Source organism: Pogona vitticeps, chromosome 6 (assembly GCF_051106095.1).
Source record: "Pogona vitticeps strain Pit_001003342236 chromosome 6, PviZW2.1, whole genome shotgun sequence".
Taxonomy (NCBI): Eukaryota; Metazoa; Chordata; class Lepidosauria; order Squamata; family Agamidae; genus Pogona; species Pogona vitticeps.
In genome coordinates, this window is record NC_135788.1 from 17486802 (window position 1) to 17501699 (window position 14898).

General features: G+C 38.8%; 1 long non-coding RNA gene across 1 annotated transcript; it reads left to right on the forward strand.

Annotated features, from left to right (window-relative positions):
* The first annotated feature begins 1359 nt into the window (after positions 1-1359).
* LOC144583808 (uncharacterized) lies at positions 1360-14498 on the forward strand. The gene is made up of 2 exons (XR_013537767.1): positions 1360-1678; positions 5460-14498. It is a non-coding gene; the product is annotated as an uncharacterized LOC144583808 (long non-coding RNA).
* The last annotated feature ends 400 nt before the right edge of the window (positions 14499-14898 follow it).

Here is a 14898-nt window from a genome sequence, read left to right on the forward strand (position 1 = left end):
TTATACATGTGTTGATACATGTACAAGGTCACATGACACCCTACCTGAAAGAGGCCACTGTGTCCATATTTGGTGCAAATTTTGTACTCTTCTGGAAAGTAAACAATTGTTGCAAAAAGTTGTTCTGCACTACATAGTTGCTTATAGAAATGTGAAGAGTAATTTGTGTATACAATTGTTACAGAACAAAATTCCACTCATTACTAGTTTGTTGGCTTAAAAACCATAGTATATTATATACAGAGAGAGAGAGAGAGAGAGAGAGATTTATAATATTTATTTATTTAAAATATTTTTACCCTGCCTTTCTCTTAAAAAGGGACCCAAGGTGGCTTACATCATTAAAAATACAACACTAAAAGTTAAAAACATTAAATTATTCAGATACTAAAGAAGAAATAATAATATTATATTTAAAACTTTCAGTAAAAGCATTATGAAAAACAGATTTAGAAGCAACAAAATATAAGCTATCCTGTTCATGCGAGTATACACACATATACAAACAAACAATATTAAGAAAACTGACTACAAAAGGCAAGAATATCACCAGGAATTAGAAACTGAAAATTGTGCAAGCTGAAATAGATTTCCACTCTTTCTGAATAACAAAACCCAAGCAAATTCAATTACTTTGAATGCCATAGGTAAAAGAAGATGGTAGTTCATTAAAAAAGTGCAGAAAACAATTTAAATAGATGGAATATATTAAGATAAGCACAGGAACTTGTCCCTTGGAATACTATTTCACAAGGCTTGTTGTTTAAGACAAGAAGTCACAGTAGCATGCGTAGATAAAACTTTGCTCAAAAAGTGTTTGTCTGTGTCATGTGTGTACTAACAAATATATAGTGATCAAACTATCAGGAAATCCAACAAGAAATAAACAAGCAAATACAAATTTAAAGACAGCATGCACTTACCTATGATTGTGGAGTATAACTTTGTTTCAGTTAGGAATGGCACAGTCATATTGCCAAAACTATATATTTATTATTTTTAACCACCTAAAAATAGATTGGAAAAATGCCATTGGTAAATACAACCATGCCTTTGAAAAAAGACTTCATATAGAGAGACACCAAATTGCCTTATTCTTTCTCCCTGACATCATCAAACCTCAACAAGGAAAGAAAGAAGAGCAAAACAGTTGAGGTTTTCATTTGTGGTGCAAATAACATACCAAAGAAAGTTGACTTCATATTGACATCGCTTTCACATGCCTGCTGTTTCGTTTTAAGAGAAGTAATAGGCTGTCAGTCAAACCCTCCCTGTCATTACAAGATACAGACATCTAGTGTGTTGTAGTAAGCAGTATGAATTTCCCCTATAAAAGAGTTTGCAGGAGACAGTGGAGGGCTGCTGTGGCATCTCATAATGAGGCTCTACATTTATGATCACATTAAATTACAAATTATTTCCATGGTCTGTTTTTCTTTTTTAAGCTCTGTGTATGCATACTTTCAGGATGACATTCAAGCTTTCAATTCCACTCACCACTTTGGACTGGGTATAATCAATCCCAAAACATACATACATGTTGAATACAGCTTTGTCTTCCAGGTCCAGTCATCAACAGTCAAGTTGTGGGACCATATCAAACCACCACCACCACCCCTGAATTGCCACCATCTCCTTCTGTGGCTTAAACCCTAAAGCAAACTTGTCATAACATGTGGTAAGGTGAAACAATTTAAGTTTGCTTAAGGTTATTTCTTCTGTTCGAATGGCTTAGAGTACAAATTTATGGTTAAGAATTGCTCAAGTATAGATGTTTATAAAAGCAACATAGCATTGTCTAAGAAGGAGATGATAATACCCGGATCAAGAATATTCCAGATTCCTTAGCTGATTCTTCAATCTGTTGATGGCTTGAAAAATCAAGGGTTAAGTTTTGATCAGTTTCTCTGTGTTCAAATTTGAGTACTGATAAGTAAGACAAATCAGCTTTCAAGATGTATCATGCACTGTAAATTCAAACTCACACGAGCATGCACATCACTTGATGTACAACAATGCAATGAGTCAACAGAATCTGTTCCATTCAAGCAATTTTAGGTGTCCTGAAGGGGTGAGCTGTGGAGTTAGATCTTTGAGGACCATTTTGTACATGGAAGTAATTTCTTCCTATCATTTCTCCAAGCAATGCGTCTTTGGAATCATCTTCTAGAGATTTACTTCAGAGATGCAGTACATGTGGCCCTTCAGAAGTTGTTGCATTGCAGCTCCCATCAACTCTAACTAGAATAGTCATTGATGAAGGATGAAGGAAGCTGCAGTTCAGTTTCAGTAGAGTCACAAATCGCACCCTACCAGTCTACAAGCAGCATACTCAGAAGGACAAAACAGCACCTCATTAATTAGCAGCCATGTGCCACCACAACCAACCATGTGCACTGCCAGAATTAAAGGGATGAAAAACAAGTCAGGGGAAGAAGTAGATTTTTATCCATGAAGTCTCATACTGAAGCAAATGGATTAGTCTTTAAAGTGCCATGGCTAACTTGATAGTTAGGTATTTGGCTTTATAACCAGAGGTTATGGGTTTGCAGGGCCAGCCTATGGGCAAGCTACACAGTCCCAGAGCACCTCCAGAAGGTAAATCTTTTCTGAGTACTCTGTACCTAGAAAACTGTGAAAGGGGTTGCCGTAAGTCGGAATCAACTTGACAGAATAAGTTTATATTATCATCTCTCTCTCTCTCTCACACACACACACACACACACACACACACACAGAGAGAGTTTAATTTTGACAACGTAAAAAGACAGATTAACATGGTTACTTCTTTAGAAAGCCCTTACACATAGTTTGTCCATAGGGATTTAACCAAATACTGGGCCTGATCCAAGTTCTTTTCACCCTCATCTGTTTCACTGGGAAAATTGTAAGCATGTACAGTATTTGAAATCAAGTGTTTTTCAGTCTTATTAACTCTGAAAGGATCATAGTCATTTTTAAGTGCTTGTATTTCTACTTTATAAAGTAATATCCATCTGGGTGACCCTGTTCAAGCTTAAAAATGGGCAACACAGACGCTACTCTGTGGTCTGCCACTGAAAGCCATCAGGGCGGCAGGAAGCATGGACAAGGCTTTTGCGGTGGCGATCCTGCACCACAGATGGGAATAGTTGTGGTTTGCTGTTGTTGTTTTTTACTACATCTCCCAGAATACTCTGACCAGCATGGTCCCATCTCTTTCAGACTCCCTTCCCAGGGAGCCCTGCTGGACAGAAAGGTGATGACACTTTATGTAGATATTCAAATAATAAATCAGCAGATTGCAGATAACTTTAAGGTTAGCAGATATGCAAAAACTCTTTAAGACCCCAAAAAGCCTTGGAATAAATAACTTGCTGACACGTCACTGAATGTATATATATATTGAACTTGCTGGAAAGAAGAAAACACAATTAAATGGGTATAACAGCAGCATAGAAGCACGCATGTATATATATAGAGAGAGAGACTTATTCTGAGGCATCTATGTGGACGTGGTGGCACTGCAGGTTAAACCACAGAAGCCTCTGTGCTGCAAGGTCGGAAGGCATGCAGTAGTAAGATCGAATCCACGTGACGGAGTGAGCTCCCGTCGCTTGTCCCAGCTCCTGCCAACCTAGCAGTTCGAAAGCATGTAAAAATGCGAGTAGATAAAGAGTTACCACCACGGTGGGAAGTTAACAGCATTCCATGTCTAGTCGTGCTGGCCACGTGACCACAGAATCTGTCTACGGACAAACGCTGGCTCTATGGCTTGGGAATGGGGATGAGCACCACACCCTAGAGTCGGACACGACTGGACTAAATGTCAAGGGGAACTTTTTACAACTATGTGGAAGCTTTTAAACTTAAATTAATGTATCCTTTACCTGCTGCAATTATACAGTATCTTCCATGTGATGGCCATTAAGCATTTCATAAAATTTAAAAACAGCACACAACTTTAATCTTAGACTGATGCTCTTTTCTCCATCTGCTTCATGGAAACACATAACTTGGTCAATAAGAAATGTCAGCCAAATTAACAACAACGGTGACAATGTACTATCAAGTCAGTTGAGACTTGGCGACCCTCACAGATGCCTAAATGAGACTAAACAATCAGAAGCATTGGGGAAGGACATGCAGAGGAGGAGGAGATCAAAAGAAATCTTAGGATTTTAATTTTCTGCCTTGCTACTAAAAATCCTTGAAATAAATCTTACTGGATAAATGTATTTTGTCATGCAGTTTGTGGGGAGTTGAATGAACAAGGAGAAAAAGTTGACATCAATATTTCCCTTTAAATAAATTTAACCTGAGAAATATTGAACATTTTGAATTATTCCGTGCTGTCACTTGGTCCCATAACTGATAAACCAACGTCAACAATGGATGATAAAAACAGTATGCTACAAGTGTCTGGCTCACCTACTTCAAAGAGAGAGAAAGAGAGAGAGAGATGTAATTGAAAAGGAATGAATTGGGGGGGGGGGGGGAATCAGATACCTGACTGATTGATGGCAGGAAAGTCACAAAGCAAAGGAAAGAAAGCCCATGAAAATGAAACGCCTCTTTTTGGTGGTTTTAAAAAATGACTACCAGAAATGCTCCATGTGACATCTTTATATGTCTGTCTCTTCAGTTCATTTAAAGAATTGCTGCCATCTTATGGAAGAGCATTTGAAAAACACTTGTCTTGAAAACCACTCAGTTTTTGAAGATAATTCTGACAATGCCTTGGCTGTTGCGCATAATAATAATAACAACAATACTTAATAAGAATGTTGTTATCTTCATTATCAACAGCAGTGTGCCTTGTGGACGATCTGGGAACAGAAAAATATTTGCTGCTCTAAGATAACAGCTTGTGACTCTATACTTTTGATGATTTGCCAGTTTTTAAAGCAAAATAAAAGGCTAAGAGAGTCAAAAGACAAACAGGGTCCCCCCCCCCACCATTGCTTAGCGGCAGAGCAGAGGGAATTAGTTGAAGAATACAGTTGTCATTGCGATGGAGAGAGAGAGGCTGTGTCTCTTCAAGATGGATCCCGCCAGGGTGCTGTGACAAAGACACGAGCACCAGACTTTACCTCTTTGGAGATTTTTAAATGCTAGTAGGTATTCTCACATGTCACATCTCACCATCTGGATTCTCAATAATTCCCTTCCACAAAATGTTGCTCCAGATGTTCTTTCCTGAGCTGTTGAAGTAGTTCCTTTGCATCTTTGAGAAGACAGACTCCGTGTTACCCTCTCACAAGTCCTCTATTTGCTTTACAACACATTCGTGTGTGCTAGCATTTTATGATGGTATTCAGTACCGATTTTTTTTCTTTTTAAGAAAATAATTTCCATGAATTCCAGGGCCTGAATTTAAAAGGGAGTATAATATTTCAGAAAGGAAGCCTATTTCAGTGTAATCAGGTTTGTAATCAGGGCATTAACAATTGTACATTGTTCTTTTCTTTTCTTTTCAGGCACAAAACACAGGTTGACGGAGTTCGTTTCAACTTTACTATTAGCAGATTCCGCCGAACAACAGCCTCCTTCTGAAGCAGGCGACATGGTGCCGAATGTTTTCTTTGGCAGACATTAAAAGGGAGATTTGGGGCAAAATAAATTGGTACAGAGCCCCAAAATGGGATTAAGAGATTTGACAGGACTTCATTTAAAAACAAAATAATGCTATACAGCCGCAGAGGTTATGTTTCGATTAGTTCCCATGAAAAGAGGTGAAGGCTGCTCAGAAAATTTAGTGGTCTTCACTATGCCAGAATGTAGGCTCACAAAGAAGAATGAATACACAAACACAAATCTCCTAAAGCAGTGTTTCCCAACCTGGGGGATCACAACGTGCTTTCAGGGGAGGGGAGAGCACAGGTCGCCTTATATATGTTGTCACTCTTGTTAAATAATTTCTTCCTTGACCTTTTGGAGCTGGATATTAAAGTTAGCGTGCCTGCGAATGTATGAGAAACAGGCCCTTTGGGGGAGAAAGAAGCCTCTACTTTCTGAGAAGAGATGACTTTACCCCATTAAAATGCCTTTTTATGCAAACGTGCGTGGGGGGGTGTAACTTGGCTATTATAAAACGGGGTTGTGATATGAGAACAGTTGAGAGACACTGTCCTAGAGCAACTTTAAATGTAAAAAAAAACCAAGGTTGTCTATAATGTGCAAATACTCATGAATAATTGTAGCAGCACATAAAAATAGCAGCGCTTCTTGGGTCTCCAAAGAAAATCTGAACTTGTAACATCCTAAATGTAACCCTCTAGGCCTTAAAACATTTGAACAAATAATACTCACTAAAGGCTGAACAATATTTACAGGTAAACTGTCATTAGAAGAAGAAATTCCTTAACTGCTGAAAGCAAAAGGTTTTCTCATCCCATGCAGTTTGCAAATTAGTTTACTTCTTTTTGTCACTGAGCTTTGGGAGATACACTTGGGTTTCGTTTGCAAGACTGATTTCTCAGACATGCAAGTTTGCCTAAATTGCATTTCCACAACAGTGATGCTCTAACAATGATTTATCTGGAACACAAGAGTTTGGCTCTAACAGAACATTTCTCTCTGCCAATTTATGTTAGAATATATAATTATGCAACCCAGCATGTATATATGTGTGTATATAAGAATGAATGTAATGTGTTATTTGCATAGTAGAACATGTGTAACCAATCAGATTATGTCTAGTGTCAGCCAATAGAGCTTAGAGGGTTAACTGTCAGATATAAGAAAAAGTGTCAGTTAATATGAGGCTTCTCTGGTGGTATGTTAGTTTTCAACGAAGACTGTATGATAAGTGTCTTGTTATGAAACTGTTATAACATGTCTGTCAAGCCCAAACCAAAATCTGTACCAAGTCAAATTTCATTTATTGTTAGCTTATTCTTCAACATATTTTTCAGTAAACGTTCTTAAAGTTTACTATGACTAAATGATTATCCTTTTATCTGCTGGCACACACATATACTATATGTATATGCAGAATATTCTTCAACATGTGTGTGATTTTTCTATACCCACATTTAATCTGTGTTCAAACGCTCAAAAATGTCGACAATTTAAGAGTGCTCTAATATTGGAGCCTCCAAGTACGTATCCTAAGTAAGGTGTGAATAACTTTGGCAGAGTCAAGTGGTCAATTTGTCCTCCTCCCAAAAAACTCCCATGAGCCGGATCTTTCCCACCACCAAAACTCTGCACCAGCTGGGGAGGGGAGAACATCTGTAGAACAAGCATTGTTTGCTTTAAATTCACCAGAATGGTTTCCTACCAGAGATGGGCATGAATCACTGGTTTGACAGTTCAGCACCGTTTGTTCCCAGTCAAAGAGCTGATCCACAGTTCAGCATCCCACCCAGTCCAGTGGGTGCTCCACCTCCTCCAGGAGCTGTTTCTGAGTGGGCACCACGTAAGATCGAATCCACACAACAGAGTGAGCTACCGTCGCTTTGTCCCAGCTCCTCACCAACCTAACAGTTCGAAAGCATGCAAATGTGAGTAGATAAATAGGTACCACCTCGATGGGAAGGTAAAACAGCGTTCCCTAGTCATGCTGGCCACATGACCACGGAAACTGTCTTCAGACAAACGCTGGCTCTATGGCTTGGAAATGGGGATGAGCACCACCCCCTAGAGTCGGACACGACTGGGCTAAGACTGTCAAGGGGAACCTTTACCTTTACTTTTTTTTAATGGAATCTATAAGCCGTTTAAAGTGAACAAAATGCTAGCTTTAAGTGGGTTTTCCATGCTTTGTGAATGTATTATAGTTTTCTTGGGGGGGAAAAAGCCATTTCTGCTCCTTTCGTAAACCCTGCTGTTGGGATCCTATCAAGGTAGAAGCAACGTAAGTGTGGGAAGGTTTCATCTTTTCTAAATGAACTAACAGATGAACAAACAAACCTTTGGTCATGCAACTAACAATAAATAAGCCGACGTGGAAGGCAGCCTGCATCTGCCTCCTGTGGTAAGACAGAGTGTTTCATGATCAGCCAGGTAATTCCTGATTTGAAAGAGAAAAATCAACAACCACCAACTACTGTTTCAAGTCAGACATGGAACCTTTCACCAACCATGCTCAAAATTGTACTAATGCTAATTACTTACATGTGGCCAATAACATATTTTAGCAGCCATTTTAGTATGGTTCCAAGTATATGGTGTTGACAGGACTAAAATCTGAAGAGGTAAAACTGGTCAAATTAGGAGGGCAGCTTTTCCTGTCAGATGAAAAGACAAAAACAGCACACACTAAACGGTGGGGCTCTTGAATATTTAACATAGTGACATGTTCACTTAGATGCAGTTTTTAAAAAAAATTAGTCATTCAACTCCACATCTGCCAGAGAAATTACACAGCCACCTGTTTTTGTTTTTTATTTCCTTTAATACATCTTTACATGGTGCCAAGTTGTGTTTCCTCCTAAGGTATATTTTCACATTGATTCGTAGTGTCCATTCCAACCGAATGGAACTAGTTACAATAACTTTTCATGCATTATAATCTTCTAAATTGTGGGGAAACTGAGTGAAGGAAGAAAGGGGATTTATATAGCCTGTAACTCTTCATGCACACTCTTTCTTTTGAAGATTGTGACACTTCGTTTAGTTGGAGTTTTATTTGCAATCTCGCATGCTGCCTGTAGTTTGTTTGTGGGCTGAGGTGATTGTCTATTTATCCAGCATTAACCAGTCACTCCTTCCAGCCTTTCATTTCTAAGAGAGCCCTGTCTCTCTATTGAGTGCTTTCTCCCCTATCTTTTGTTTGCAGGGATTCTTGTTTGTTTGCCGTTGATCAGTACAGTTGGTTGCTAAGTATGTGGGCAAAAAGAAAGCAGCATATTCTGTAATTTCAAGCAACTGTAAGTAAAGAAAAGTTTTTTTGTTTTTGTTTTCCTACTCCAAATGTCTCAGAGTAAATAATGGAGTGGACTCTGGGGAACTTATAGCTATTCTCCTCTGTGGATCTCTGTATTTCTCTATTGCATAGAAGAAGGAATTTTACAACAGTTCTAAGTTCTGCAACATGTTTTTGGTCTTTTCTATCTTCAGAGAACCTACTTACTTAGCATTTTCTGCCATGTAATCCCTTCATGAAGTAGAGGATAGGGCAACAACCAATTCTTTTCGGTGGAGATAGTTAGTCTCCATCATGAACTAAACAACCTAGAACAGAGGTGAACAAATTATTGCCTATGAGCCATGTGTAGACTGCACGGGCACCCCCAACAACAACCTTCCAGGTGGTTTAGCCTCCAGCCTTGAATTCTCCAAAATGAACAGAATTATTCCCCAAATACTTTTCAATTTGCATAGCCCTCCTGAGGCTCTTTTAGGTCTTAAAAGGCCTTTTTTGAAAATCTGGAAATGACCAGCTGGTTGCTTCCTGTTTCTTGCGGGCGGGGAATTCATCCTTAAAATTCATCCTGAAAGGGGGGGGATGAAATGGGATATATAGTATAAACTGTATCCCTCAAAGACCTCAGGGGGGTGATATGCATTTGGAGGCTATTATTCTTTTTATGGCACTTTTCATAGGTGGGGTAGTCAGAGGAGGTTGCGATGCTTCAAGGTCCACAGGAGAGCAAAACTGCTCCCTCAGTCCTTGGAAATGGCCCATCCTTGATGTATAATCGTTGATGCATCACTAACTCAATGCTGTTTAATAAGACTTATACAAAGGTGATATCTTGTCTTCCTGAAATCATGAAATAAGAGAGATCTCACAATAGTCAGGGCAAAGAACTTGCATTCCTGAAATAGAAAGAAGAGTCAGACTGACAAAAGCTTTAAGGTTTTCCTTTCCTTGTGTCCCATCTTGCACCACACAGCTATACAAGGAGATGTATAGCTTCTAATTTCTTTAGTGATATTTTAGAAGTTATATAGGCCCTATGTGGTGCAATATATTTTCCAAATTCAGGTCTACAGTTCTACTTAGCCTTCATTCTAAACAACTCTACCATGTAACACAACAGATTCAGCCATTAGTCCCTAGTTGTGTAACAACTGAAACTACATAACAGATCACTGCACCAAACATTTACATCTCTTTCTCAAGAACTAAACGATGACCAACATGAATGTTCACAGTCAGACTTGACATCCTTGTTTCTGTCAACTTCCCTGTTTTGTTATGACAAGCAGCAGATCTGTTTGTTACAAAACAACAACAGAAGCAAACCAAGTTTATAAGCCATAGGAAATGAATTCTTTTGAAGCTGCATATCTTATCCATTTTGTTGCCAAATTATTTTTTTAATTATATTATTTCTTGTTTCTAGCTGCAGCTAGTATTAAAAAAGGCCTTTACTATGTCTGACTTTATAAGCTGAAACTAACATTAATAATGGTTAATGACAAACACATTTCAAGGTTACAGATTATAAGCCTTTCACCTGTAAACTCCTGCTGGAATGTCCTTTTCTTTCTCCTGTGTTTTCATTCACAATTCGCAGTAGAGACCGTGCAGACTACAGTTCCCAACAGCCCCAGTGGAGCCAAAGGTGATGTTGTTGGAGGAATCTGGAATCTGATTATTTCTCTTTTGTGTAAAGAGAAGCATGTTTCCCTCTCCTGAAAAGAGAGAAATGATCAGTCTAGGTACTTCTTGATTAAAAGAAATATATTTTTTAATTATAACGTGTGTTTGTTTCCCTTCCTTTTCTGTAAAGTGCAGCTACATCTCTAGATGCCTATCTCTGGAGAAGAGTAAAATAGAGGAGAGAGGAAAAACAACTATGGGGAACAACAGGAACGATGGGGTAGTCTCAAGGAGGCACCGGGAGGAAAACTATAGTTAAGTTAAAGGCTGCGGTCACAGTAGCAAAATGTTTCCGACTTACTCCTTGTGGGTTTTGATGCTTTTTGGGGGGGTTCAGATGATGCACGGCCATTACCGATTTTTTTGTTCGTCCTCCGTGCTGTCTCCACATCAAATCCAGCCCACTGGGAGGCTACTACAATATCGGTTCCACATGTCATTGGGCACTACAATCAACATTCCATAGTGTACTACAAAACCAATTTATTTCCTTTACATCTGCCATGCAGTCCTACCACCACCACTGACTGTCATTTGACTTCCTTAAAAAAAATTTTTTTTAATTGCAAACGGGAATGTCGGTGCCTTGGTATGCTTCTTTCAAAAGGCCTGTTGGGTTTCTCCATCACTGAGGGCAACAGCAACAGGAAAAAAATGCCCCAAATCAGTACATGGCCAGCAAGGGCATTTTGCCAACACATCAGTGCACCTTCACTAAATAAATAAATAAATAAATAAATAAATAAATAAATAAATAAATAAATAAATAAATAAATAAATAAATAAGGGGGGTGAGAAACACATAAAAAGAGGAAGGGATATGCCCCACTGCAGGAGTGTAGATGAACCTAATTTAATTTTAAAATGTGCAATGGTTAAAAAAATGTATGAACCACTATCACGGGATATATGTCACATGACTGCAACATGTGACTCTATGGGAAGCAGAAGATCCAAGAAAACAGGGAAGCATTTCTCTAGTGCGACCATGGCCTTAGTAGCAAGAATAAAACATGATCCTCACTGGAACCTAGTGTTAAAGGAGAATGTTGTGAGGTTAGACTTTCTTTCAATTTCAGCCCAAAGACATCTGGAGGTCCACATGCTCTCAACCCCCAAATGATAGCAACGTATTTCAGAAGGTCAAAGCCATGCTTTCAGGCACATTGAGAAAAGTTAGTCATTGAAATCCTGTTGCTTACTGCAGTTAATTGCTCTATAGTAAGCCCATTGAATCAGTAGGGATTTGGTGAGTCAACTACCTTGGAAGTTCCATTGATTCAAATGGGCCTGTGCTAGGTGCAATTTACTACTTTAAAGTAAATAACTACAGTAGGTCCATTTGAATTACTGGAATTTATGTATGGAGAAGTTGACTTACTAAACCCTCACTTATTTAAGGGGCCTGCTCTAGTACAAGTTACTACCCTAAGCAATAGAGTTTCAGCCAATATAAGCTGACACTTCATGTACCGAATACCAGAATGCTGAAAACTCTTTTGCTATCAGTTGTTATCACAGAGTGAAAAAAGGTCCAGTTTGCAGATTTGAGAGGCCTCTGAATTGCTAGGTGCCGACTGATCAAAAATCTGATAGATGGTGACAGCTAGACATCTGCAAAATCTCATGTCATGGAGCTGTGCCCAGGTATTGTCTTTCCACAAATACATTTGGCAAGATGGCTCAGACAGTTTTTCCTTCTAGGATTCCAAGTCAACTGCACTACTCGCACTGGAAAGTTTTCAGTGTTGAAGTTTGATGTTCATGAACTTTAAGGACTCAGGCAGAAAGCTGAAAAGGAACGTGAGCAAGCAAACCATACATTAGAGATAACCCACCGTTAGAACTAAAAACATTCGAGTGTTGAAGAGACATGACTAAGACAGGCTATTATGTCTCAGAAATCTGAGAAAAGCACTTTTTTTCCCAAATTCTAATCAAAAACAAAGTAAGTAATTTGCAAACTACAGAAGTGAGAAAAGTTCCATCTTGATGTCACATAACAGAACAGACAGATTCATGGAGAAGAAGGTGCTACTGATAGCTGTTAGTCATTATTGCTACAAATTGCCCCCAGTACCCAAGACAGCATGTCTCTGAATACCGGTTGCTGGAGAACATAAGTGAGAAGCTGCTACTCCACTCATCTTCTGCTTAGGGCCTTCCTATAGACATCTGTTTGTGCTAAACTATATAACCTGTGGTCTGATCCAACACAGATCTTTTTATATTCTTTAGTATTCATTACAAAGGAAACACTTATCAAGTGATACAAAGTTCAGTGCTATTTACTGTTTATGCAGATGTTCTACCAGATTTCCTGCACCAGAGTTAGTCCTGCTTCCTTCTGCTTCTTTGATTTGAGCATTTCGCTATATCTTGCATGCCAAATGTTTATAGCATCCGGTAACTAGAAAAGAGTTAGAAGGAGATAGCATGTGAGAATTCTCAGTGAATCTTTGGACAGTTTTCTTTCTGCTTCACAAAGTCTTTCTCTGATCACAGAATAGGTAATGTGTGGTCTTCCAGATGTTGTTGGACTACAATTCCCATTATCTCTCTCCATTAGTTATGCTTGCCTCAGGGCAGTTGTCATTTAGAAGTATCTGACATACAAGCTACCCACACATCACATCCCACGGCTGTTCAAACATTTATGGGGAGGGGGAGATCAATGCCTACATCCAGTAGAGAATCAGGAAATGGGAATTTTGGATATCACAAACACCTCAGCTCTCTCTCTCTCTCTCTCTCTCACACACACACACACACACACACACACACACACTTCAAACACACTTCAAACACACTTCAAACACAACATGTATGATTCAGTCATGTTTCAAGTGAATGTCTAACTTCTGTCATTAAAGCAAAACAACTCTGTCTTAAGCAAGGATCTCAGGAGAAATCAGCTCCACTGGATTCTTAATGTCTACAGATATCTCATGTCTGTAGCATTAGCAATTGTTATAACAAGACATGTTTTGTTTAAATCATCTCTTTGTTACACTATGCACTCTGTTTACTAATGGGAGTGATTCTAGGTTCCTTCGTATTGTGTTATGAATCATTTCCTGCCATCTCTAACTTTTTAACAATCTTCTCCCTTTATTCATCCAAATGGTTTCCTTTATACACCTCTAAATAACACAATGCAGCTTGACTAATGTACACAAATGTGTAAATATGTGTTCATATTCTATCATAATAAGTGTGTTCCCAGAATTTTCCATTGGCAATCTACTATTTCAGTAGTATCTGTTTTTGATTAGTTTCAGCTAATTTTCCTTAATTTTTTTTTCTGGCAGGCTGTTACTTTAATGGCATTTTTGAATCTTTTATTAATGCTTACCATAAGTCATACTATTTCCAGATGTTAAGCTGCCATTGAAATAAGTAAAGGAAACAAGATGGCCAGCCATGTTGTGTTTAGAACAGTGAAATAACACATGCCTGATGCTGCGATGACCAATACTTTTATCTTCTTCACAGTGACTTATTGTTCTGTCTCCTACTTCTTAAGTACATCTGGGTTTCAAGTATGCTTCACTACTGCAAATTATAGCTCAAGCATCTTCTATACATAAAAGATGTCTTGCTTTTAGACATGTTGGGTTAAATCTATACAGTTGTACCTAGAGTAGACCTACTGAAATCTGAAATCAAGGTTTATGACCTAGAGCCTAGGTTCTTAACCTGGGGTCCACGGACCCCCAGGAGGCGCAATATCCTTACAGGGGGTCTGTGAAGGCTTGAAGAAATGTTATTATCTTTTGCAGCTAAAATAGAAAGAAACAATGAATTAATGAAAGAAGGCAAGAAAGAAAAAGAAAAGTAAAAGAAAATCTTAATTTCCCTTGCTTGTTTTTGTAAAACTTGGCTTTTCTAACCTACCACCTCCATTAAAAACAAACAAAAGTAAAAATCAGTTATGAAAATAACTGTTTGATATCTTCCCCAGAACCAGCCAGGTCCACTCACCAGGCTCCACGCAGCATGATGCTCCTCCATCATTGCACCAATTGCAGAAAGAACCTGGCCAGAACCTCCCCAACACCTCATGCAGCTGACCACTAATCAGCTCAATGGGAAGACTCGCCATTCCGCCTCCACACAGCAGTGGATGGCTGCACGGGGTGGCGGGGAAGTGCCAGCCAGGCTCCTTCTGCAATTGGTACAATGACAACAATGGAGGAGTGCGGTGCCGCATGGAGCCTGGTGAGTAGACCTGGCTGGTAATTGCTTGTAATTTCTGTTTCTCCAGCATTAAATTAAAGACTGTTGTTGATGATGATGATGATGATGTTATTTAAAAATACCAGGCACAGTCAAATAAAATTGTAAAAACATTGAGCAGT